The sequence below is a fragment of the Oncorhynchus clarkii genome, chromosome 9 (assembly GCF_045791955.1).
Source record: "Oncorhynchus clarkii lewisi isolate Uvic-CL-2024 chromosome 9, UVic_Ocla_1.0, whole genome shotgun sequence".
In the NCBI taxonomy this organism is placed as follows: Eukaryota; Metazoa; Chordata; class Actinopteri; order Salmoniformes; family Salmonidae; genus Oncorhynchus; species Oncorhynchus clarkii.
Genome location: NC_092155.1, coordinates 20,633,586 through 20,658,595, shown reverse-complemented (window position 1 = coordinate 20,658,595; position 25,010 = coordinate 20,633,586). Strand labels below are relative to the sequence as shown.

General features: G+C 41.7%; 1 pseudogene; it reads right to left on the bottom strand.

The window, feature by feature from the left end:
• Nucleotides 1-25,010, bottom strand: part of LOC139417508 (dedicator of cytokinesis protein 11-like) — an 86,694-nt pseudogene that overhangs the window by 37,282 nt on the left and 24,402 nt on the right.

Below are 25,010 nucleotides of genomic sequence, written 5' to 3'. Positions count from 1 at the left end.
TACAACAAAAAACTATAGTAAATACTATAGTAATGTCTGCAAAAAAACAACAGTAAATACTGTAGTATACTACAATCCGCAAAATCACTACATTAATTACTTTAGTATATAATACAGTTCTTTTACCACAGTATTTATACTATAGTTAAGTGTAAACGCTACAGTATACTACAGTAAAGTCTGCAGAAACACTACAGTGAATACTATAGTATTTATACCATTGTATACTAAAGTTTCGGAACGATAACAGTATCTCGTTAGTCTCATGGCAAGGAAACAACACACAAAGTGGATTTAACTTCTTTAGGAAAACAGTCCTAGTATTGGAAACAAACATCATTATGTCGTCATCTAGAGTCACATGTATTTATTTTCCATGCTATAGCACACATTATTTTACATACATCAGGTTTTTAAAGGACCAAAGAGTTTGGTCTGCTTTGAGTTTTCATTTTTGCCATGGAAACAATATTGCGATACTGGTATGGTCACAGCCCTAGTATACTAGTATTTTTTTAAATGTGGGAGAAGGCAGAAAGCGAGATGAAGGAGGACCCGATGTTAACACAACACACCCTGGCTTGGGGTGGTCCAGCGCTCTAAGCTGCTGCTTCTGAATCACATGAAACTATGAAATCAAATCCGACCGACTGCACTTGCACTCTCTATTTGCTCCTTCCTTTCCCACTGTCATGTCCAATAAAAATACAAAAAGGAGTGGGACTGTTCCAACCCTAAATACAATAACCACAAACACACACACACACACACAGCGCAGAGTTATGAGATGGAAATTGGAGCCCATTTTCACCATGGATAATGAAATTAATGAATATGTCCCTTGACGGCTTATGGAAGCATTGAGAATGGTTTCTGACACATAGCCGATTGTTAGAGGAGTTTGGGAAACTAAACAGCTGGTCTGTATTTGAACTTTTCAGTGCTGTCAGTGCTGTGATGTTAAATCTGCTTGGACTTCAAATGAGTTTCCAACTGGTTCATAGCCATTCTTAGTGACTGTTCATTGTTTATGCACGTTAAATATATTTGTGTGAGGGGAGTTTGTGCATGCTAAATGGTTGAGACCGCACAGAGAGGACTCATGGGTTGGGTATAGTGTTACTTTGACATAACATGAAGTGCTTTGAAACTTAGTTAGATGTTCATAGGCACACCAGTGATGGACTGCTGATGATGCAATAACAGAATCAGTATTGCATTGTGCAGTTAAATAAACAAATCAGTGACAGCTGGCAGTTCCTTGCCGTTCACGGGGATGTTGTATATGACCTGTAGGTGAGTGCATAGGAAGGTTATCCTCTTGGTGTGTTCATTTATGTATTCATCTATCCAACCCACCCACCCGCCCATCCATGTTACAATAGCTGACCTGCAGGTGAGTGCGTAGGAAGGTCTTCCTCTTGGTGTAATCATAGTTGTTCCTCATCAGCAGGTAGAGTAGAGCGGAGGCCTCGGCCCGCAGCAGACCCATCTTAGACACACAGCACTTCAGAACCTCATTGCACAGAGCCGCACACAGAGTCACACGGCCCTTAATGGAGTAGCAGGAAATCAAAACTCGATGTGAGAATGCTGTTCATTCACTAGAGCTCAGCGTTCAACACCATTGCCCCTTCCAAGCTTAAGACACTGTGACTGAACACCTCCCTCTGCAACTGACACCAGGTGGTACAGTTTTTACCTCTAACTCCAGTATCCCTGCACATTGTAAATATGGTATTGGAACTGACCCTCTACTGTATATACAGTGCCATCAGAAAGTATTCCCCTTGGCTTTCTCCAAATTGTGATGTGGTACAAAGTGGGATTCAAATGGATTTAAATGTCATTTTTTGACAATGATCTACACAAAATACTCTGAATGTGTCTTCTACTTTTAAATGATAACCATTTGTACAAACAAATACATTTTTAAAACACCAATATAGTGATTAGATAAGTATTCAACCCCATGAGTCAATACATGTTAGAATCACCTTTGGCAGTTATTACAGCTGTGAGTCTTTAGTTTCTAAGAGTTTTTAAGAGTTTCCCACCCCTGGATTGTGCAACATTTGCTCATTATTATTTTCAAAATTCTTCAAGCTCTGTCAAATTGGTTGTTGATCATTTCTAGACAGCCATTTAAGTCGTGCCATAGATTTTCAAGCAGATTTAAGTTGAAAAAAAATGTAACTCGGCCACTTCTGGAACTTTCAATGTCTTCTGGGTGAGCGACCAATGTAGATTTGGCCTTGTGTTTGGCCCTGTAGGTTATTGTCCTGCTGAAAGGTAAATTAATCTTCCAGTGTCTGGTGGAAAGCAGACTCAACCAGGTTTTGCTCTAGCATTATGTCTGTGCTTAGCTCCATTCCATTTATTTTTCTATCCTGAGAAACTCCCCAGTCCTTAACATTTACAAGCATACCCATAACATGCAAACAGGAAGCATGTTTTGTAATATTTTTTAGTCTGTACAGGCCTCCGTCTTTTCACTCTGTCAGTTAGGTTAGTTTTGTGGAGTAACTACAATGTTGATCCATCCTCAGCTTTCTCATATCACAGCCATTAAACTCTGTTTAAATGTCACCATTGGCCTCATGGTGAAATGCCTGTGCGGTTTCCTTCCTCTCTGACAAATCAAATTATTGAGCAATTTGAACATTTTCACAGCTTCTAAAAGTCGCCGCGACTCCACTGGTGAAGCAGTCATATAATTAAATCACATTTTATATGTCACATGCCCCGAATACAACAGGTGGTGAATTATTATTATGGTGAGATGCTTACTTACAAGCCCTTAACCAACAACGCAGTTAAGAAAATATTTACTAAAACAAGTTAAAAGAATTCAAGGAACACAAATAACAATATCGAGGCTATATACAGGGGGTACCAGTACAGAGTCAATGTGTACAGGTGGGTCAAGGTAATTTGTACATATAGGTAAGAGTAAAGATACTATGCATAGATAATAAACAGTGAGCAGCAGCAGTGTAAAAACAAGGGGGGGGGGGTGTATCAATGCAAATAGTCCAGATGGCCATTTGATTAATTGTTCAGCAGTCTTATAGGTTGGGGTAGAAGCTATTAAGAAGCCTTTTGGAACTAGAATTGGTGCTCCGGTACCAATTTCCGTGTGGTAGCAGACAGCACAGTCTATGACATGGGTGACTGGAGTCTTTGACAATTTTCTGGGCCTTCCTCTGACACCGCCTAGTATATAGGTCCTGGATGGCAGAAAGCATTGCCCCAGTGATGTAATGGGCCATATGCACTAACATCTGTGGTGCTTTACCATCAGATGCCGACCAGTTGCCATACCAGGCGGTGATGCAACCGGTCAGGATGGTCTCAATGGTGCAGCTGTAGAACTTCTTGAGGATCTGGGGACCCATGCCATATCTTTTCAGTCTCCTGAGGGGGAAAAGCCGTAGTGCCCTCTTCAAGACTGTCTTGGTGTGTTTGGACCATGATAGCTTGTTGGGGATGTGGACACCAAGGAACTCACGACCGCTCCACTACAGTCCTGTCGATGTGAATGGAGGCACGTTAGGCCCTCCTTTTCTTGTAGTCCACGGTTAGCTCCTTTGTCTTGCTCACATTGAGGTTGTTGTCCTGGCACCACACTGCCAGGTCTCTGACCTACTCCCTGTCGGTGATCAGGCCTACCACTGGTGTGTCATCAGCAAACTTAATGATGGTGTTTGAGTCGTGCTTGGCCACGCAGTCGTGGGTAAACAGGGAGTACAGGATGGGACTAAAGCATGCACCCCCTGAGGGGACCCGTGTTGAGGATCAGTGTGCAACATTTTTTTTTGTTGCCCGTCTGGTAGGCTCGCGTCACTGTGCAGCTCGCGGGTGGGTTTCCCTTTGTAGTCTGTAATAGATTGCAAGCCCTGCCACATCTGACGAGCCTCCCAGCCAGTGTAGTAGCATTCCATCGTTGTCCTGTATTGATGTGTTGCCTGTTTGATGGTTCGTCTGAGGGCATAGCGGGATTTCTTATAAGCATCCGGATTAGTGTCCCGCTCCTTGAAAGCGGCAGCTCTAGCCTTTAGCTCGGATGTTGCCTATAATGGATTCTGTTTGGTAAATGTACCTACGGTCACTGTTGGGACGATGTCGTCGATGCATTTATTGATGAAGCAGGTGACTGAGGTGGTATACTCCTCAATGCTATTGGATGATACCTGGAACATATTCCTGTCTGTGCTAGAAAAACAGTCCTGTAGCATAGCATCAGCGTCATCTGGCTACTTCCGTATTGATTGAATCACTGGTATTTCTTTAGTTCTCTCTTGTACGCAGGAATCAGGATGATTGAATTATGGTCCGATTTGCCAAATGGAGGGTGAGGGAGAGCTTTGTACACATCTCCGTGTGTGGAGTAAAGGTGGTCTAGAATTTTTTACCCTCTGAATGCACGTGACCTGCTGGTAGAAATTTGGTAAAACAAATTTAAGTTTGCCTGCATTAAAGTCCCTGGTTACTAGGAACGCCACTTCAGGATGATAATTTTCTTGTTTGCTTAATTCACCTTTATTTAACCAGGTAGGCCAGTTGAGAACAAGTTCTCATTTACAACTGAGACCTGGCCAAGATAAAGAAAAGCAGTTTGACAAAACAACAGAGTTACAAACAAATGTACAGTCAATAGCACAAGACATAAATATATGTACAGTGTGTGCAAATGTAGAAGAGTAGGGAGGTAAGGCAATAAATAGGCCATGGATGCGAAATAATTCCAGTTTAGCATTAACACTGGAGTGATAGATGTGCAGATGATGATGTGCAAGTAGAGATACTAGGGTGCAAAAGAGTAAGAGGACAAGTAACAATATGGGGATGAAGTAGTTAGGTGTGCTATTTACAGATTGGCTCAGTACAGGTACGGTGATCGGTGAACTGCTCGGACAGCTAATGCTTAAAGTTAGAGAGGGAGATATAAGACTCCAGCGATATTTGCAATTCGCTCCAGTCATTGGCACCAGACAACTGGAAGGAAAGGCGGCGAAAGGAAGTGTTGGCTTTGGGGATGACCAGTGAAATATACCTGCTGGAGCTCGTGCTACGGGTGGGTGTTGCTATGGTGACCAGTGATCTGAGATAAGGCGGGGCTTTACCTAGCATAGACTTAGATGGCCTGGTGCCAGTGGGTTTGGCGACGAGTATGAAGCAAGGACCAGCCAACGAGATCATACAGGTCGCAGTGGTGCGTAGTATATGGGGCTTTGGTGACAAAACGGATGGCACTGTGATAGACTAAATCCAATTTGCTGAGTAGAGTTTGAGGCTATTTTGTAAATGACATCGCCGAAGGATCGTAGGATAGTCAGTTTTACGATAATATCTTTGGCAGCATGAGTGAAGGAGGCTTTGTTGCGAAATATAAAGACGATTCTAGATTTAATTTGTATTGGAGATGCTTAATGTGAGTCTGGAAGGAAAGTTTACAGTCTAAACAGACACCTAGGTATTTGTAGTTGTCCACATATTCTAGGTCAGAACCGTACAGAGTAGTGATGCTAGTCGGGCGGGCGGGTGCGGGCAGCAATCAGTTGAAGAGCATGCACTTAGTTTTACTTGCATTTAAAAGCAGTTGGAGGCCACGGAAGGAGTGTTGTATGGCATTGAAGCTCGTCTGGAGGTTTGTTAGCTTATGGCCTTATACAGCTCATTGAGTGCAGTCTAAGTGCCAGCATCGGTTTGTGGTGGTAAATAGACGGCCATGAAAAATATCGATGAAAACTCTCTTGGTAGATAATGTAGACATTGCGTACCAGCTGTTATTGACAAATAGACACACACCACCACCCTCAACTTACCGGATGTAGCTGTTCTGTCCTGCCGAATCACGGAAAACCCAGCCAACTGTATATTATCTGTGTCGTCGATCATCCACGACTCGGTGAAACGTAAGATTTTACAGTTTTTAATGTCCCGTTGGTAAGATTGTCTTAAACAGACGTCATACAGTTTATTCTCCAGTGATTGCCCGGATCTGCGTCCCCTGTATCTCTGTCTTTTCTGCATGCGAATGACGAGATTGAGTTTGGAAGCACAGCTGGACCTTTGTAGTGACTGGGGTGTATTGACCCAACATCCAAAGAGTAATTAATAACATCACCATGCTCAACGGGATGTTCAATGTCTGCTTTTTTTAAAAATCTACCAATAGGTGACCATCTTTGTGAAGAATTGGAAAACCTCCCTGGTCTTTGTGGTTGAATCTGTGTTTAAAATTCACTGCTTGACTGAGGGACCTTACAGATAATTGTATGTGTGGGGTACAGAGATGAGGTAGTGTTAGAATGTTTAGAATATTACCCTCAGAGACCATAACTCTGAAACCTTATGATAGTATGAAATTGATTAGCATCATTAGACTATTTTAATGCTGTGTGTGATTTAGTCAGTAGAATTATATCTGAGAGTGTAGTTCGTAGTCAGAAATAATGTTTGTTGACAATATATCTAGTGTCTTGATAAGATAACGGACTGTCTGAGCAAGATTCGGGGCCGACCTTGGCTGGGGCACTGAGAACTTCCCAGGGTCTCGGCACTGAGGACTTCCCAGGGTCTCTCCCTACGTCGGCTGGGTAGCAGGACAGTGTGGGCGTATGATAACTAATGTTTTGTGTGGAAGTATGTGTGTCACTATAAAATGAAGGTCTTTGTACTGTGCACGCCAGAACGTTCCCGTGAATAAACATTTGACTATTGTGGACTGGGCCTCTGTCTGTTTTCATTCCAACCAGTATCTTACAAATCCTGGTTGCAGACAGAGTCATTAAATTGAATAGGGGTATAAACATTGAGAACCTAATTCTCGTGACAGGTAGTCAAAAATCATGTTAAACACTATTGCACACTGAATGAGTCCATTGAACTTATTATGTGACTTGTTAAGCACATTTGTACTCCTGAACCTACTTAGGCTTGACATAACAAAAGGGATTGAATAGTTATTGAATCAAGACATTTAAGCTTTTCATGAATTCATTATTTTGTTACAATTTTGAAAAACATAATTACACTTTGACATTAAGGGGTATTGTGTGTAGGCCAGTGAAAAAAAAGTCTAAATTAGATCAATTTTAAATTCAGGCTGTAACACAACAAAATGTGGAAAAAGTCAAGGGGTGTGAATACTTTCTGAAGGCTCTGTATCTTTTTACTTTCTCATGCTCTTCTTAGTTCTTACTGTTTGTGTGTTTTTCTTCTACTTTATGTTGTTTTCAACTAACATTGATAGTGATTACTGCATTGTTGGGTTTGGAGCTTGCAAGAAAGGCATTTCATTGTACTTGTACACATTAAAACTTATTAAAACTTGATAAGCCAGACTTAGAGACATACCTAAAGACAAGAGTAGGCACATAAACAATGACATAATATATTAGCAAGGAACAAGGAACAAATATGAAAAAGGAATAACAAGCTTTGACCTCCAAGTCTCAAGATGGGTGTGGGACAATGACCATTATATAATTTATTTGACTAGCAAAGAACACACAGAGACACATGTACCATGTACCTGTTTAGGACAGAATTAGTAGCCCTACCTATTAGTGCAGTACAGAATCCAAACATCATCCTACCTCCCAATGTTCCTCTTTCCAACATAGCAGAACTGCACCAGGCACGTCCTGAAAGAGATTTTAAGAGGGGTGGTATAATGTTATTAATAATAGTCTTGTTCATTACTAGTCTTGTTCATTGGGCGGCAGGGTAGCCTAGTGGTTAGAGTGTTCGACTAGTACCCGGAAGGTTGCAAGTTCAAACCCCCGAGCTGACAAGGTACAAATCTGTCATTCTGCCCCTGAACAGGCAGATAACCCACTGTTCCTAGGCCGTCATTGAAAATAAGAATGGGTTCTTCACTGACTTGCTTAGTTAAATAAAATTTTAAAAAATTACATAGTTGACTTAGTGGTGTGCAAATAGGACAACTCTCTTGATAAGTGACAGTTATAGGTTAGCCTACTGTATGACAGAGAAAAAAAACTTGAGAACAAAAACCCTCAGCTATAAAGTGTCAATCATCAACCCAACATAACATTTTAAGTTCAGAGGGTTCCTCAGACGGACAAATACAGTTGAAGTCGGAAGTTTACATATACTTAGGTTGGAGTCATTAAAACTCGTTTTTCAACCACTCCACAAATTTCTTGTTAACAAACTATAGGATTGACAAGTCGGTTAGGACATCTACTTTGTGCATGACACAAGTAGATTTTCCAACAATTGTTTACAGGCAGATTATTTCACATACAATTCACTGGATCACAATTCCAGTGGGTCAGAGGTTTACATACACTAAGTTGACTGTGACTTTAAACAGCTTGGAAAATTCCAGAAAATGGCTAATTGACATTATTTGAGTCAATTTGAGGTGTACCTGTGGATGTACTTCAAGGCCTACCTTCCAACTAGGTGTCTCTTTGCTTGACATCATGGGGAAATCAAAAGAAATCAGCCAAGACCTCAGAAAAAAATGTATAGACCTCCACAAGTCTGGTTCATCCTTGGGATACATTTCCAAACACCTGAAGGTACCACGTTCATCTGAACAAACAATAGTATGCAAGTATAAACACCATGGCACCACGTAGCAGTCATACCGCTCAGGAAGGAGACACATTCTGTCTCCTAGAGATGAACGTACTTTGATGCGAAAAGTGCAAATCAATCCCAGAACAACAGCAAAGGACCTTGTGAAGATGCTGGAGGAAACAGGTACGAAAGTATCTATATCCACAGTAAAACGAGTCCTATATCGATGTAACCTGGAAGGCTGCTCAGCAAAGAAGAAGCCACTGCTCCAAAACCACCATAAAAAAGCCAGACTACCGTTTGCAACTGCACATGGGGACAAAGATCGTACTTTTTTCAAATGTCCTCTGGTCTGATGAAACAAAAATAGAACGGTTTGGTCATAATGAGGAAGAAAAAGGGGGAACACCATCCCAACCGTGATGCACAGGGGTGGCAGCATCATGTTGTGGGGGTGCTTTACTGAAGGAGGGAATGGTGCACTTCACAAAATAGATGGCATCATGAGGATGGAAAATTATGTGGATATATTGAAGCAACATCTCAAGACATCAGTCAGGAAGTTAAAGCTTAGTCGCAAATGGGTCTTCCAAATGGACATTGACCCCAAGCATACTTCCAAAGTTGTGGCCAAATTGGCTTAAGGACAACAAAGTCAAGGTATTGGAGTGGCCATCACAAAACCCTGACCTCAATCCTTTAGTAAATCTGTGGGCAGAACTGAAAAAGCGTGTGCAAGCAAGGAGGCCTACAAACCTGACTCAGTTACACCAGCTCTGTCAGGAGGAATGGGCCAAAATTCATCCAACTTATTTTGGGAACCTTGTAGAAGGCTACTAGGATTACATGTCAGGAATTATGAAAAACTGAGTTTAAATATTTTGCTGGTGTATGTAAACTTCCGACTTCGACTGTATGTCCTAAGGCTGTAATTCTATCTAATTTGCAATGAATAACATGTCTTTGTTGACAAATGGCTGCCTGTTCACAAACACAGACTTTTTAATGTGACAATTGACAAGTTTTAGGGCTTCACTGTAACTACAGCTCAGGGTGTGTAATCAGGAAAATGTACTGACTCTAATCCTACATTCACACAGGAGAGGAGAACCTATTCTATTCTAGTCTTGCATCCACACGGATGTTTTCTGTACTCCAGTGGAGGCTTCTGAGGGGAGGGCTCCTAATGTTTGGAACGGGGTGAATGGAATGACATGGAAACCATGTGTTTGATGTATTTGATACCATTCCATTTATTCCGCTCCAGCCATTACCACGAACCCATCCTCCCCAATTAAGGTGCCACCAACCTCCTGTGCTGTACTCACTCCAGTAGACTAAGGGTGACTAATTCACTCTGGCTATCTACTCCAATTTCATTGCACTCTGGTTTGAGAGTGGCAGAGTGCAGAATATTTTAGGAATTTACAAAACGCCTTAAACTCGGTTGTTATGACAGGTGAAAGTAAACATCGGCCAAAACACTGAATGAAATGGTTGACATAACACAGTCACCAATGCTAACATGAAAACAGCCTAACCAGCCAGGGTGCTAGGGTGAGTAAAATGGTCAGAGTGAGGTATTCTCTCATTTGTGTCTGGAAGTAGCTAGCAAGCTAGCCAACTTTAGCCAGTTAGCTTGGGTGCTGCAAATCAAATCAGATTGGTCACATACACGTGTTTAGCAGATGCTATTGCGGGTGTAGCGAAATGCTTGACTGCTGTTGTGAGGTCAGAACGCTTGGATCAACCCGACTCCTTGGCCAGTGTCCAGTGTGCGCTCTGAACGCTCCAAGATCGAAACGCTTTGAATTCACGAACGAACAATCCGACTAAAACTGAATTTACGACTGCACAATCTGAGAACAATGAATTTACGAACGACGAGAGCACGCTCTGAGCGCACTCGAACTCCAGAGTGAATTTATGAACACACCCTCAATACATTGCATTCGGAAAGTAAATCAGACCCCTTTGACTTTTTTTGTTTAGTTACAAACTTACTCTAAAAATAAATAGTTTTTTCCCCCTCGTCAATCGACACTCTGGTTAATAATAAAAAAGCAATAGGTTTTTAAACAGGTTTTCTTTGGAATGACGCTACAAGCTTGGCACACCTGTATTTGGGGAGTTTCTTCCATTCAGGTTGGATGGGGAGTGTTGCCGCACAGCTATTTTCAGGTCTCTCCAGAGATGTTTGATTGGGTTCAAGTTCAGGCTCTGACTGGGGCACTCAAGGACATTCAGGGACTTGTCCCAAAGTCACTCTTGCGTTGTCTTGGCTGTGTGCTTAAGGTCGTTGTCCTGTTGGAAGGTGAACTTTCGCCCCAGTCCGAGGTCCTGAGCAGGTTTTCATCAAGGATCTCTGTACTTTGTTCTGTTCAGCTTTCCCTCGATCCTGACTAGTCTCCCAGTTCCTGCCTCTGGAAAACATCCACACAGCATGATGCTGCCACTACCATGCTGCCACTACCATGCTTGCTTTACCGTAGGGATGGAGCTAGGTTTCCTCCAGACGTGACGTTTGGCATTCAGGCCAAATAATTTTGTTTTGCATGGTCTGAGAGTCTTTAGGTGCCTTTTGGCAAACTCCAAGCAGGCTGTCATGTGCCTTTTACTGAGAAGTGGCTTCTGTCTGGCCACTCTACCATAGGGCCTGATTGGTGGAGTGCTGCAGAGATGGTTGTCCTTCTGGAAGGTTCTCCCATCTCCACAGAGGAGAGTGACCATCGGATTCTTGGTCACCACCTTGTATATTTATTTATTTTTCATTTTTCATAAATGTGAAAACAAAACTGTTTTCGCTTTGACACTATGGGTTATTTTGTGTAGATTGAGGAAAATGTTTTATTTCATCCATTTTAGGCTGTAAGATAAGTGTGTAAGGTAAATGTGGAAAGTCAAGGGGTCTGAATACTTTCCGAAGGCACTGTAGAATATAATCTATTGTAATCCTGCATCCACTCAGAGGTTGTGTGTACTCACTCCAGTAGACTGAGGAAGTTGATGATGCCCTGAGGGTTGACCTTGTTCCAGTAGGCCAGCAGTGTGTCTAGAGACAGAGACACAACAGGAGAGAGATGGCCTGCTTGGTGACTCAGTGTCTAACAGGAAACAATTACACAATGACCAGGCCAGTGTCATTTGGAATGTTACCCATGTCCGCTAAAACAACATAAGTCAGAAATTCTACAAATGAGGGAGCCAATGAAAATGTGTAGATACATATTCTGTTATTATGCCTGTATAATATAGGGAAAAAAACAACATATAATATAAAGTATTCATACAGTATCTAGGTATGTATCTTAAAACCATTTTAGGTACAGATCTACACAGTTCTAAAAAAAGCAACTGTGTTGCTGTCCATAGAGATACATACATTACCATAGAATTACATATACAACTCATAGGATCTCTGGATAATCCTATAGTATAATACAGTGCTATAGGCGTATGTAATGTTGTGTTGGCTGACCTTCCGAGATGGTCCTGATGATGTGAAGAAAACACAGCAGCAGTCCTTTGATTTCATAGTGGCCCAGTCTGCCTATGGGAGGGAGAGTAGTACTGCTGCTCATAGTGGAGCCCCGCCGGGGAAGCTGGAGGACAATACACCACAGAGGAAGAAAACATGGCAGTATCAACCCTCCTCTCTCTTAAATACAATCCTAAATGTAAACTTTCAAATAAAATCATACGTTACATTTCGAAAACAAAATCGGACAATATCTGTCGGGGGGGAAAAAACATGAGATCAGGCTCTCTCTGTCTGTTTGTCTCACCTCAGTGCCCCTTCTGTGAAGCTGAGTGAAAAACACCACAGAGGAAGAAAAAACACAATTGAGAACAAGTGGCTTTAATTCATACCGCATAGTAAGAAATATAATCATTAGAAGCTGAGTGTGGCACTCAGTCGTACCGTGAGTAAGAAAAAGGATGATTGAAAGCAGAGTGACATCTGCTCTTGTCTTCTTACATGACTGGTTTCCTTCATCTGATCTCAATCCAACATGTTTCTAGAACGCTGACACAGAGCCAAGACACTGGATAGTATCTTTTTAACTATGTGAACCAACAGTTATAGTATATAACGGCCTTCAAGTGTTTGAGAAAGACCCAAGCGTCAATATGTGACTGGAAAAACAACAACAGAGATGAGGCTGCTGTCTCTCTGTGTCTCTCTCTCTCTCTCTGTCTGACCACAGAGTGAGAAAACATGGTATAAGAACCATGTTTATTTTTAAAAAGAGCAGGATGTGAAACATCAAATTCAATATTTGACTGTTGCTACGATGTTCCCTACTGAACAATGCCCAGGGCATTCTCTCTGGTTGTGTCCCGTATGGCATCCTAGTCCCGTTATAGTGCACTACCCTATGGGCCCTGGTCAAAAGTAGTGCACTATATAGGGAATAGGGTGCCATTTAGGACACCACCTCTGTTTCTGTTTCATTTGTATTGGCCAATCCACCACCCTCCCTCTGTCTCGTACCTCAAAGCTGTCTGGAGTGCCAGAGTCTATGAACAGAGATCCTCTGGAGTCCTCCCTCCTCACCGGGTGGCCATTCTGATTTCCTGGACCTGGGGAGAACAAAGAAACATGTTTACATAGCATCTCAAATACATTTTGTGGGCGGCAGGTAGCCCAGAGGTTATAGAGGTGGACTGGTTAGAAAGGTTGCTGGTTCAAGCCCCAGGCCAGGTGATACAGAAGAAGTGGAGATTGAATGGGCCTCTTGTGTCATTACTAACACTACTATTCTGCCCTCGAGCAAGCCATTTAAAAATATAGGCGCTGCACTGTGGTTGACCCTGTGCTTCTTGATGTGTGTGGCACCTTAATTGGGGAGGACGGGTTGGATGGAATTGTATGAAACAGATGGTTTCAAGAGATCCTCTGGTTTCCATGTATTTAATACTGTTCCATTTACTTACTCCATTCCACACGTCCTCCCCTCACCAGCCTCCTGTGGTGTGTGGGTTTGGGGAAAAAAGCAGAAGGAGAATTTCTGTTCTAACCAAATGGACAATGATGTATTATTGCTCTGATGTTTTGGTTCAAAAACATCAGAGCAACATTTTGATGGGACATGATGCCGTTCTAATGGGTCTGCTCACCTGCTCTACCGTACAGACAAACACACAGCGATGAGGGGTTAACACATTGAGGACAGATGTCCCACTGACCGTGGTCTTTATCGACGGCCGTGCTGGTCCTGCGGCTGTCCATCGAGCTGGTTGATCTCAAGTCATCTCTGGAACCCTGCAAAAGCAAGGGACAACCATAGGGTTGGGATCAATTTCATTTCAGTAAATTCAGGAAACTAACTGAAATACAATTAACATTTTCAGTTAAAACTCCAAAACATCAATATATGATTGATATATCATGAGACTAGCTAGAGTAAGTCAGGACCTCCAGGGGTGGAGGGACTCACGGTGAAGCCCAGGCCAGGGCTGGAGGTGTGTCGCTGGGCAGACAGCTGCTTGAGGTTCTGGTAGAGCAGCTCAAGCAGTGGAAGGTACAGCAGACAGATCCGGGCCTGCTGGTTCTGACATGCAGAAGGGGGGATGAATGAAGTAACATCAAGTTAATAATTAAGTTATTATAATTTGACAGGTTTTCCAACAATCTCAAGTTATAGCTGTCATTAATTGCATAAATCCCATGGGTTCTGCAGAGGCCGTATACCCGTAAACGCCGCACGGCCCATGCAGACGTCGGATAAACACTGTAGCTAACTACCTTTGTCGTAATGATGCCTAAGCTAAGGAGCTAACTACAAAATAAGTGGCAATGTGCTTGACTAACACATGAACTGTGCAACTTAGTAGGGCGCTGTAGATTCCAACAGGCCAATATACATGATCAAAGTTGATTGATAGGTGGTATTCAGCAGTGATAAAAGTATGCATTATTTACTTTGAAGAACTACAAAATAGTGTTTTTGTCAGACAGCATAAGGCAGCAGCTCTATAGAGATGAGACAATGACTTGGAATGAAATAATAAAGTCATCAATAAAACAAAATGTAATATACACAACAACTGAAGTATTTTACTAAAGTAAAGTAAAGTGAATAAATGATGGTTAATAAGTGATAAGCAGTAATGGACAGTCACTACCATCATGGGACTTTTATTCATTGTTTTATTTTGTGCTGTTACAGCCTTCAACCCAAATAATCTAAACCGAAATCGAACTGACCTCAATAAGCACAAATCGCTCAGCACTACACATAACATACTGGTCAACACTACCATCTGACACTATCACAGCCCATGTCAACCAAAACGCATCTACTGTACGATGAGAGGTACACTATTCGAAAGCTGGCCTTTATCGCAAAGCTTGGCTACCAGTGACTATTTGCATCTACAAGGCTGATACAGTATGGATTTGCATAACAGACAACTTTCTTATCTTGATTCAGGAGAGACAGTGAACACTCCTCACTCCAGGAGCTAACTACAAAATAATAGTGGCATAACTAGAAAATAATAGTGGCATAACTAGAAAATAATAGTGGCAATGTGTTTGACTAACACATACAATTGAGGAAAATGTATTTGGAAAACAGTTCATTCCCCTTTTTTTCTATGCCCTTTTTCCTTATACATCAGTTTATTAATGGACGAAGTGGAGAGCTACCATCCAGCTCGAGGGAGGAAAATAGTACGACTACAGGGGGGGGCAGGCTGGAGCGGAAAGCTAGAGATATTTCTCCTTGCCCAAGTTGTTTTATTGGCTCAACTCCAACTTCAGATGGATGAGTCAAAAAATCCTACTGTTGCGTAATTGTTTTTCGTACAGGCGTGCTTTGACGTCAAATTGCATGTATGGTACGCAAAATGCGTGCAGGTTGGCAGGTCTGCCGTCACCCCCTCACCTCATTCTGGGTGTAGCTGTTTGTCTGTCTGTCTCCACTTCCTCCTCACCTTGTTCTGGGTGTAACGGTCATCCATGGCGTGTTTGATAAGCAGGTTCTTCAGCACGGCCACTGCTAGCTGTCTGACCTCTGCAGGGCCTCGGCCACCTCCCTAAGCAGCAGACCCACCAGGAAGTGGTTCTTACAGTACTCCTCCGTCAGCGCAGACTCCAGGCTATGGTCTGGGGTCAATGGTCAACATGGTTAGGTCATGTCCTTAATCACAGCCTATTTCCTGGCCAAAAGCAGTGCACTACAGTGAGCTCCAAAAGTATTGGGATAGTGACACATGTTTTGTTGTTTTGGCTCAGTACTCCAGAACTTTGGATTTTATACAATGACTATAAAGTTAAGGTGCAGACTGTCAACTTAACTTAAAGCGCAGACTTTCATCCATATCCATGAACTGTTTAGAAATTACAGCACATTTTGTACACAGTCCCTCCATTTAGGGAACAAAAAATATTAGAACAAATTCATGTGTATTAAAGTAGTAAAGCTTGTAGTATTTGGTCCAATATTCATAGCACACAATGATTTTTATTTTACCTTTATTTAACTAGGCAAGTCAGTTAAGAACAAATTCTTATTTTCAATGACGGCCTAGTGGGTTAACTGCCTTGTTCAGGGGCAGAACGACAGATTTGTACCTTGTCAGCTCAGGGGTTTGAACTTGCAACCTTCCGGTTACTAGTCCAACGCTCCAACCACTAGGCTACCCTGCCGCCCCACACCTAGAAACTAGTTGGATTTAGTTTGTTTTGGTTGTGTTTCACATTATTTTGTAGTCAATAGAAAATAAAGTAGTGTGTCATTTTGGAGCAATTTTTATTGTAAATAACAATATAATATGTTTCTAAACACATCTACATTATTGTGGATGCTACCACGATTACGGATAATCCTGAATAAACTGTCAATAATGATGAGTGAGAAAGTTACAGGTATAACTATCATACCCCCCCCAAAGATAACCTCCCCTGTTATTGAAATGATGAGGTTAGAATGTCTTGGGGGTATGATCTATGTGCGTCTGTAACATTCTCATTCATCATTATTCACAATTCATTCAGGACTATCTGTAATCATGGTAGAATACACATGAATGCAGAAGTGTTTAGAAACATATTCTATTCTTATTTACACAAACAAATTACCCCAAAATGACAATACATTCTTTGCCATTCATTTCTAATTTACCACAAAATAATTCGAAACACAACCAAAACACACAGCAAATGCATCCAACTAATTTGTAGATTCACAAGCTTGATGTAGTCACTGCGTGCTATGAATATGTGACCAAGCACTACACTTTTGTATAAAAAGAGCTGTGATTTCTGAACTGTTCACCTGATATGGATGAAAATTCCCTCAAATTAAAGCTGACATTCTGCACTTTAACCTGATAGTAATTGTATAATTTCAAATCCGAAGTACAGAGCCAAATCAAAGAATATGTCACCGTCCCAATACCCAATGTGATGCACTACATAGGAAATAGACACGGGTACTAGCAACAGGTGCAGTCTGCCCTGCTTTAATATATAGGGGCGCATCTATGATTTCAATCAACCAATCTCTTTAACATGCGACTGAATGGTAGCATTCAAGTGACATGGTAGATATCCTGTTTCACTCATGGAATGACATGCCTGACAAATTACAGGGAGAAATGCGACAACATCACATGTTGAACACATGGACTCTGCAACATTTTTCTCCAATGCAAAACACCACCACCTTCTAACCAGGGAAATCAGAGAAAGGGATTATGTTCACAAATCTGAAACACCACCACCTTCTAACCAGGGAAACACCACCACCTTCTAACCAGGGAAAGCAGAGAAACACCTATGAGACCATGAACACTTTCTACATGTAATTGTATAATATGTTTTGATGTACAGTACCAGTCAAAAGTTTGGACACACCTACTCATTCAAGGGTTTTTCTTTATTTTGACTATTTTCTACATTGTAGAATAATAGTGAATAAATCAAAACTATGAAATAACACATATGGTATCATGTAGTAAAATATATTTGATATTCTTAAAAGTAGCCACCCTTTGCCTTGATGACAGCTTTCGACACTATTGGCATTCTGTCAACCAGCTTCATGAGGTAGTCAAATGGAATGCATTTAACAGGTGTGCCTTGTTAAGAGTTAATTTGTGGAATATCATTCCTTCTTAATGCGTTTGAGACAATCAGTTGTGTTGTGACAAGGTAGGGGTGGTATATAGAAGATGGTCTTTTACCAAATAGGGCTAAGTCCATATCATGGCAAGAACAGCTCAAATAAGCAAAGATACATTTTGATACTGTTAACCATGAGATTCTCATCACAAAATTGTCCAAGTTCAACTTTTCCCCCCAATGCCTTGAGATGGATGAAATCATACCTTGAAGGCAGAACTCAGTGTGTCAGAGTGAGCAATGAGCTGTCGCTCACTCTTAGCTATGATGTGGGCGTGCCCCAAGGGTCAATACTGGGGCCCCTCCTGTTCAGCCTGTACGTTAATGATCTGCCTTCTGTCTGTACTGGGTCTGAAGTTCAAATGTATGCAGATGATACAGTGATATATGTGCATGCAAAGAGCAAACAACAAGCTGCATGAGAACGCACTACTGTAATGGTCCAGGTTACAAAGTGGGACAGTGACTCGTGTTTGCATCTCAATGTGAAAAAACTGTTTGCATGTTCTTCACAAAGAGGGCAACAGATGCTACTGAGCCAGGGGAGAAGCTTCAGGTGGTATCTGATTTTAAGTACCTTGGCATCATACTCGATTCCAACCTCTCTTTTAAAAAGCATGTGAAAAAACAAATTCAAAATAACCAAATTCAACCTAGCTAATTTCCGATTTATACGAAATTGTTTGACTACAGAGGTAGCAAAACTGTACTTCAAATCTATGATACTCCCCCACTTAACATACTGCTTGACTAGTTGGGCCCAAACTTGCTGTACAACATTAAAACCTATTCAGTCTGTCTACAAACAGGCTCTCAAAGTGCTTGATAGGAAGCCCAATAGCCATCATCACTGTTACATCCTCAGAAAGCATAGGCTCCTGAGTTGGGAAAATCTTGTGCAATACACCAACGCATGTCTTGTATTCAAGATCCTAAATGGCCTGGCTCCCCCTCCACTCAGTATTTTTGTTAAACAGAAAACCCAAACATATGGTAGCAGATCCACAAGGTCTGCCATGAGAGGTGACTGTATAGTTCCCTTAAGGAAAAGCACATTTAGTAAATTCACTTTCTCTGTGAGAGCTTCCCATGTCTGGAATACACTGCCATCAGACACACATACCTCCACCACATATCACACTTTCACAAAATGCTTGAAGACATGGCTAAAGGTCAATCAGATTTGTGAACATAATCCCTAGCTGTGTATTGCCGCTTTCCATGTTGTCTATAGCTTGTGAGGTGTGTTGCTTTTGTTGCTTTTATGAATTTTGTCTTTCTGCTTTTTGTTCTATGTTGCTCTGTCTGCTATGTCTTGCTTGTCCTATGTTGCTCTGCGTGTGCTCACTGCTCAATGATTGTCTATATTGTAATTGTTTTTAATAACCTGCCCAGAGACTGCGGTTGAAAATTAGCCGGCTGGCTAAAACCGGCACTTCTACTGAAACATTGATTAATGTGCACTGTCCCTGTAAAAATCAAATCAAACTCAAAAGACAGTCCATCATTAATTTAAGACAATCCATACAATTTCAAGAACAAGCGCAGTTGCAAAAACCATCAAGCGCTATGATGAAACTGGCTCACATTAGGAAAGGAAGACCCAGAGTTACCTCTGCTGCAGAGGATAAGTTCAATAGAGTTAACTCAGATTGCAGCCCAAATAAATGCTTCACAGAGTTCAAGTAACAGACACATCTCAACATCAACTGTTCAGAAGAGACAGCGTGAATCAGGCCTTCATGGTCGAATTGCTACAAAGAAACCACTACTAAACGACACCAATAAGAAGAGACTTGCTTGGGCCAAGAAACACGAGCAATGGACATTAGACTGGTGGAAATCTGTCCTTTGGTCTGCTGAGTCCAAATGTGAGATTTTTGGTTCCAATATCCATTTCTTTGTGAGACGCAGAGTAGGTGAACGGATGATCTCCGCATGTGTGGTTCCCACCGTGAAGCATGGAGGAGGTGGTGTGGGGTTGCTTTGCTGGTGACACTATCTGTGATTTATTTAGAATTCAAGGCACACTTAACCAGCATGGCTACCACAGCATTCTGCAGCAATACATTATCCTACTGGTTTGCGCTTAGTGGGACTATAATTTGTTTTTCAACAGGACAATGACCCAACACACCTCCAGGCTGTGTAAGGGCTATTTGACCAAGAAGGAGAGTGATGGAGTTCTGCATCAGATGGCCTGGCCTTCACAAATCACCCGACCTCAACCCAATTGAGATGGTTTGGGATGAGTTGGACTAGAATGAAGGAAAAGCAGCCAACAAGAGAGAAGAGAGGAAGGGAGAGAGAGAAAATGGAAGAGAGGACTAGAGAGAGAATGTATGGTAGCAGTCCCTCATGCAGCGGCAGCAATAAATACTCTCCCCTCGTCTGAAATCATCAGTCAAAACATCAAACAGAGAAAAGTAATTAGATTTCCTCGTTCAAAGACAGCAAGTGTGACAATCTCCAGGCCACAACAAAACATTGGTCCAAGCAGGCGGTTCGGATTTTAGCAATCATGAAGAGTTTAGGAGTTTCCTGGATAGAAGGAGGTAGCAGAAGTGGGTTAGTTGCATGCCGACTCAGTTGGCGTTCAAACTGCAAACATGGCACCTACTGTGCCAAAAAGCTCTGTCGCGTACGAAATAAAATCTGACAACCACAAGCAAAACAAGAGGGAGGAGAAACAAATGAGTAAAATAAATGAACATAGCATGCAGTACTATTACAAGAATATACTGTGGCTTTGGTAAATATCATTCATATAATTAATTTAACAACCCCCCTTTTGCTAGACTCCACATGGTCTGCTCTGTATTAGACTTGATCCTCAAGGGTCCTTGTACTGCAAGTACATTTTTTCCATCAGTTACATTAATTGATACATTAAAGGGGAAATTCACCACTTTTCAAACTCATATTGAGGATGAATATAAGGTTGAAAAGTGGTGAAGTTTCCCTTTAAGTGACCAGGGAGAAAGGAAAACCAGCACAAACTGCAGAACAAGGCCTGAGTTATGCACCTCAGTAATAGATGGTTGTGTGTGGCACGCCTAGAAATGAGAATGAACAGAACGGACTTGGAAGCTCTAACCCTGGCAATTGACTGGTACTGTATACTCACAATGGCTGTCTGGTATTGGGATGCAATCATGTCCATGGTATTTTGGAATGTTCTATCAACGGATGCTGGATTGCCATGGCAATGTAGAATGTTCATTCAAATGATGCTAACTGATGTGTCTCATGCAATGGAATTGATTTTTTCTAATGCCAGTTGAGTTGACTCAACAAATCACAGCACAGATTAACGGGTACACTTCCTGACTTGCCTTCTAGGCATGGGTACACTCAAAATGGATGCCAATCCACCCACTATGTCATCATTGACTTGAATGGTGACTCCCTTTCTATTCATACTTATTTCTATGGTGGCTGATAGAACAGAGAAGCTTGGCGTGAGATCAGGAGCCCCTTACCCTGTACTCTCTGCAGCTTGGTGCGGCCGAAGGCCATGGGCAGGTTGAGGGGGATGTAGTGCTCGTGGTTACACACCGTCATCAAGAAGTCAAACTTCATCTCTGTCAAGACCTGTCAGTCAACAAACCGCTCTAGCGTTACAAAACAACTCCTAAGACAGCACCCAGTTACTGTAATTGAATTATGCCAATGTGCTTTCATCAATTGAAAACCCTTAATCTATTTTATGAGAATTTATAATATTCTTGTTTGCATAAAATAGACGCAGACCAGTCTTTCAATAATAGGTAACAGAATTTAATCTCGGAGCGCGCTGACACTTAACCACGAGCAACAGTTTATATACAGATCATGACGTCATTTCATTGCTTTAACAGAATCCCCTCCTCTCGACCGGGACAAAGTGAGGTGAAAAGTTCATTCTAACTTACTAACACACTCCTAGGTAACTTTTGACCCCTCAACATTATCGATCACCACTGAGCTGACAGTTCTAATTAACAGAAAACCTAGGAGTTTCTGTAGGTTCAACGCTAGGTTAACGGCCTTATGTGTTTACACAGTCCCCAACCCATTCGTTTCTTCCTAGTTGGAATGGTGTTCATTAACTTTAATTACTCCTTGTCCGTGTCACACACTCCCTTCTTATGAACTAATATTGTTAATCAGATATAATAAAACAGAGTATAAGTTTACTTAGTTACAGTTCCATTTAAAATGATTTGTTCAGTCATTTAATCATCATTTTACCAACACACACGTACTGGAACTCAAGATGACCAGAAACAAATGGTTTATTTTCATCCTACAAATGATTGAGATTGGGATTGAAAATCATCCCAGAGACAAAACATTGTAGAGCCACCGGCAATCGGAGGGTTAATAAAAAAAATGGATGTACACGTTGATTTTTATTTGTTAGTCAAATATGGGAAGGCTGATAATATAGTGTTGATCAAATGTGTAGGCATGTTGAAGGACTGCTAGAGGCTTTTTATTATACCTGCCAGGGTCATACTGTGTTAGGTTATGGTAGTCAGCTGTGTAGCCTGTATAATTATACTATTACCATTCATGATCCCTTATAGCACGCTCTTATTTTCTATGTAGGGCACATTTCCCACAGTCAATGTGCATCTACTGTCTATAGAAGCCTGTACAGCAGGCTGTTTTAGTTCCCAAGTTGCATTAATGATACATGATCAACAATAGCAGAAGGGTTATTGTACAGGACCTATATAATACACGTGTATATAATAAAATGATCAACAATTTAAGAGGTACTGTGGTTGGTACGGTTGTTGGTGTCGAGTACCTTGGGGTCTTTGAGTGTGAAGGCACACATGTATGTAGTCGTTGACCAGGCTGAAGACATAGCCTCTGTTCATAAAGGTCAGACAGCGCTATGGAGACAAACACAGATCAGGGCATTGAGAAGACCAGGGCTAACCAACTAAGCACACCAAGGACATCTTTCACATACAACACCTCACTTACACGTACACTGAATTCACCACACATTATCACTAGTTTCAGAAGGGAGTTTGGTCTTCAACGAAGACCTCAATATCAACAGTATTCCTTTTTCAGAACAGCAACAGTGTATTTTGTATTATGTCCGTCCATTAGCGTATGGTTCAGGTACTGTAATGTATGGGGGCAAGTAGTGTATGGTTCAGGTACTTTAATGTATGGGGGCCTGTAGTGTATAGTTCAGGCAATGTATGGGGGCTTGTAGTGTATGGTTCAGGTAATGTATGGGGGCCTGACCTTGATGAAGCCAGCCAGGCTGAGGTTGACACAGCGGGCCTCCTCTGGGATCTCAACATGGCGGATGGTGATGTGAGGCATGATGGACAACAGCAAGGACTGGAGAACCTGGTGGAAACTGTCTGGAAACCTCTGGGCACGGGGCATCTGGTAGGACACAACACGCTCATTAATAGATGTCGACAAGATGGTGACCCGGGGCATGTGAACCTCTGGGCCGAGCGACAATTCAGTTCAATAAGGGCTGAACCATAACTTGGGGGAAGGCAATTTTCCAATTGAGCTCAATGGATGTTCTATGGGTATAAAGTGTGTGGATTTGTGGTTCTGATTCGCCCCAACTACAGATAAACAAATCTTATATTAACCAATAGGATGGGAGGAAGGAGCAAGTGTGCTCTTCTGGTCATTGAGAAATAGATTTCTTTCACCATAGCTGGATGCCTAAGAGATGAAACATGACTCACTAAAATGTGCACAACTTGTAAAATCCTCAAATGTACTAGTAAATATTATGCAACCTTAGTTAATAAGGCAGTAAAGGCTTCAGTCTGGATTTTACTGGGCCTGTTTCTAAACAGTTGCCAAGATAGGAGTACAAGCAGGAATATCCTTATCACCAACTGAACTTTGCATATCTGTAGAATGAGGAAGTGTTCATTGCCACATTTTTTGCAGTGAGGAAAGAGTGTGTGAAATGTAACACTGCAGCGCCACATGATAAATATTTGCATAGAAAGAATGCTAACTGTTCCCCTCCACCTGAGGGCTTGTCAGGGATGGCTGTTTTGTGTGGGTGTGTGCACTATTTTCGATGTGGGACACAAGATAAACCCCTATTCAGAATAGAACATGCACCGACCTTGATCCTGTTGCCCTCCTGGAGGTACTGGGCCATGGATTTGGCCATTGTCTAAAAGAAGAACCAAGAATACTAGAAAAGAAGAAGAGGGACAGAAAAGTTGGTCCTACTGCTCAATTGTGAAACATTTAGATAGCGTCCCGATTGCCACCCTATTACTTCATAGTGCACTACCTTGGGCCAGAGGCCTGCATAATGCCCTTGTCAAAAGTAGTGCACTATAAAGGGAATGCGATGCCATTAGGGATGCATTCTTCCTAAGAAAGATCATATCAACAGTCTGACAACATCAAAAAACATCAATGGGTTCTATAATATGGCCTTTATAATACCGGCTTCGTGTGCAAGAATCCTGGGTGTACTGACAATAGAAAACTGCACAAAAGTAATTGTTTCGAAAACATGGTGGGCTGTCAAAACATGCTTATTAGCGACAGAAGAATGTAAGGAATCCACTTTCCCTTTCAAGGAACAAGTGGCTGGTTCAGTTGCATGTGCTGCAGTGATACCTGCTGGTCAGTATGGGAATTTACATGTTTTGCTTGAACGTAACAAGTAAAAAAGTGTGTGCATGCTGCTGTTCATGCTGTAACATTATCCCAAATGAGAAATGAATGAACTTGAAGTAACTTTCAACTGAAAATGCATTACGCATCTTTACATTCATCAGTAAGGCAAGGATCAGGCATTGATTCTGCTCATTAAAATGTAACCTTTATTTAACTAGGCAAATCAGTTAAGAACAAATTCTTATTTGCGCCTCCCTATGGGACTCCAAATCACAGCCGGTTGTGATACAGCCTGGATTCAAACCTGGGTGTCTGTAGTGACACCTCTAGCACTGAGATGCAGTGCCTTAGACCGCAGCGCCATTCGGGAGCCCCAAAATGATGATTGACTGTCGTGTGTATGATGCCTGACGTTTTTACCTTCAGAAAAGAGCGCAGGTAGTTTTCCAGTCCTTCCTCATGGCACCGGGAAACGACGTGTATAATCACACTGAAGAGTTAGAATGTTACTTTTTTCAACCTACATCCATTAACGCTTCCAAAAAACGCATTTCAAAAAGCCTCGTCCAAAATCTGTTTGTGCCGTTTAGCAAACTCCTGTACAGTGACTGTTGTGTTATATTTGACAACAGAAAAAAGGCATTTTCAAATCAATTGACTTATAACTCACATTCACAACTCTGACTATGTCTAG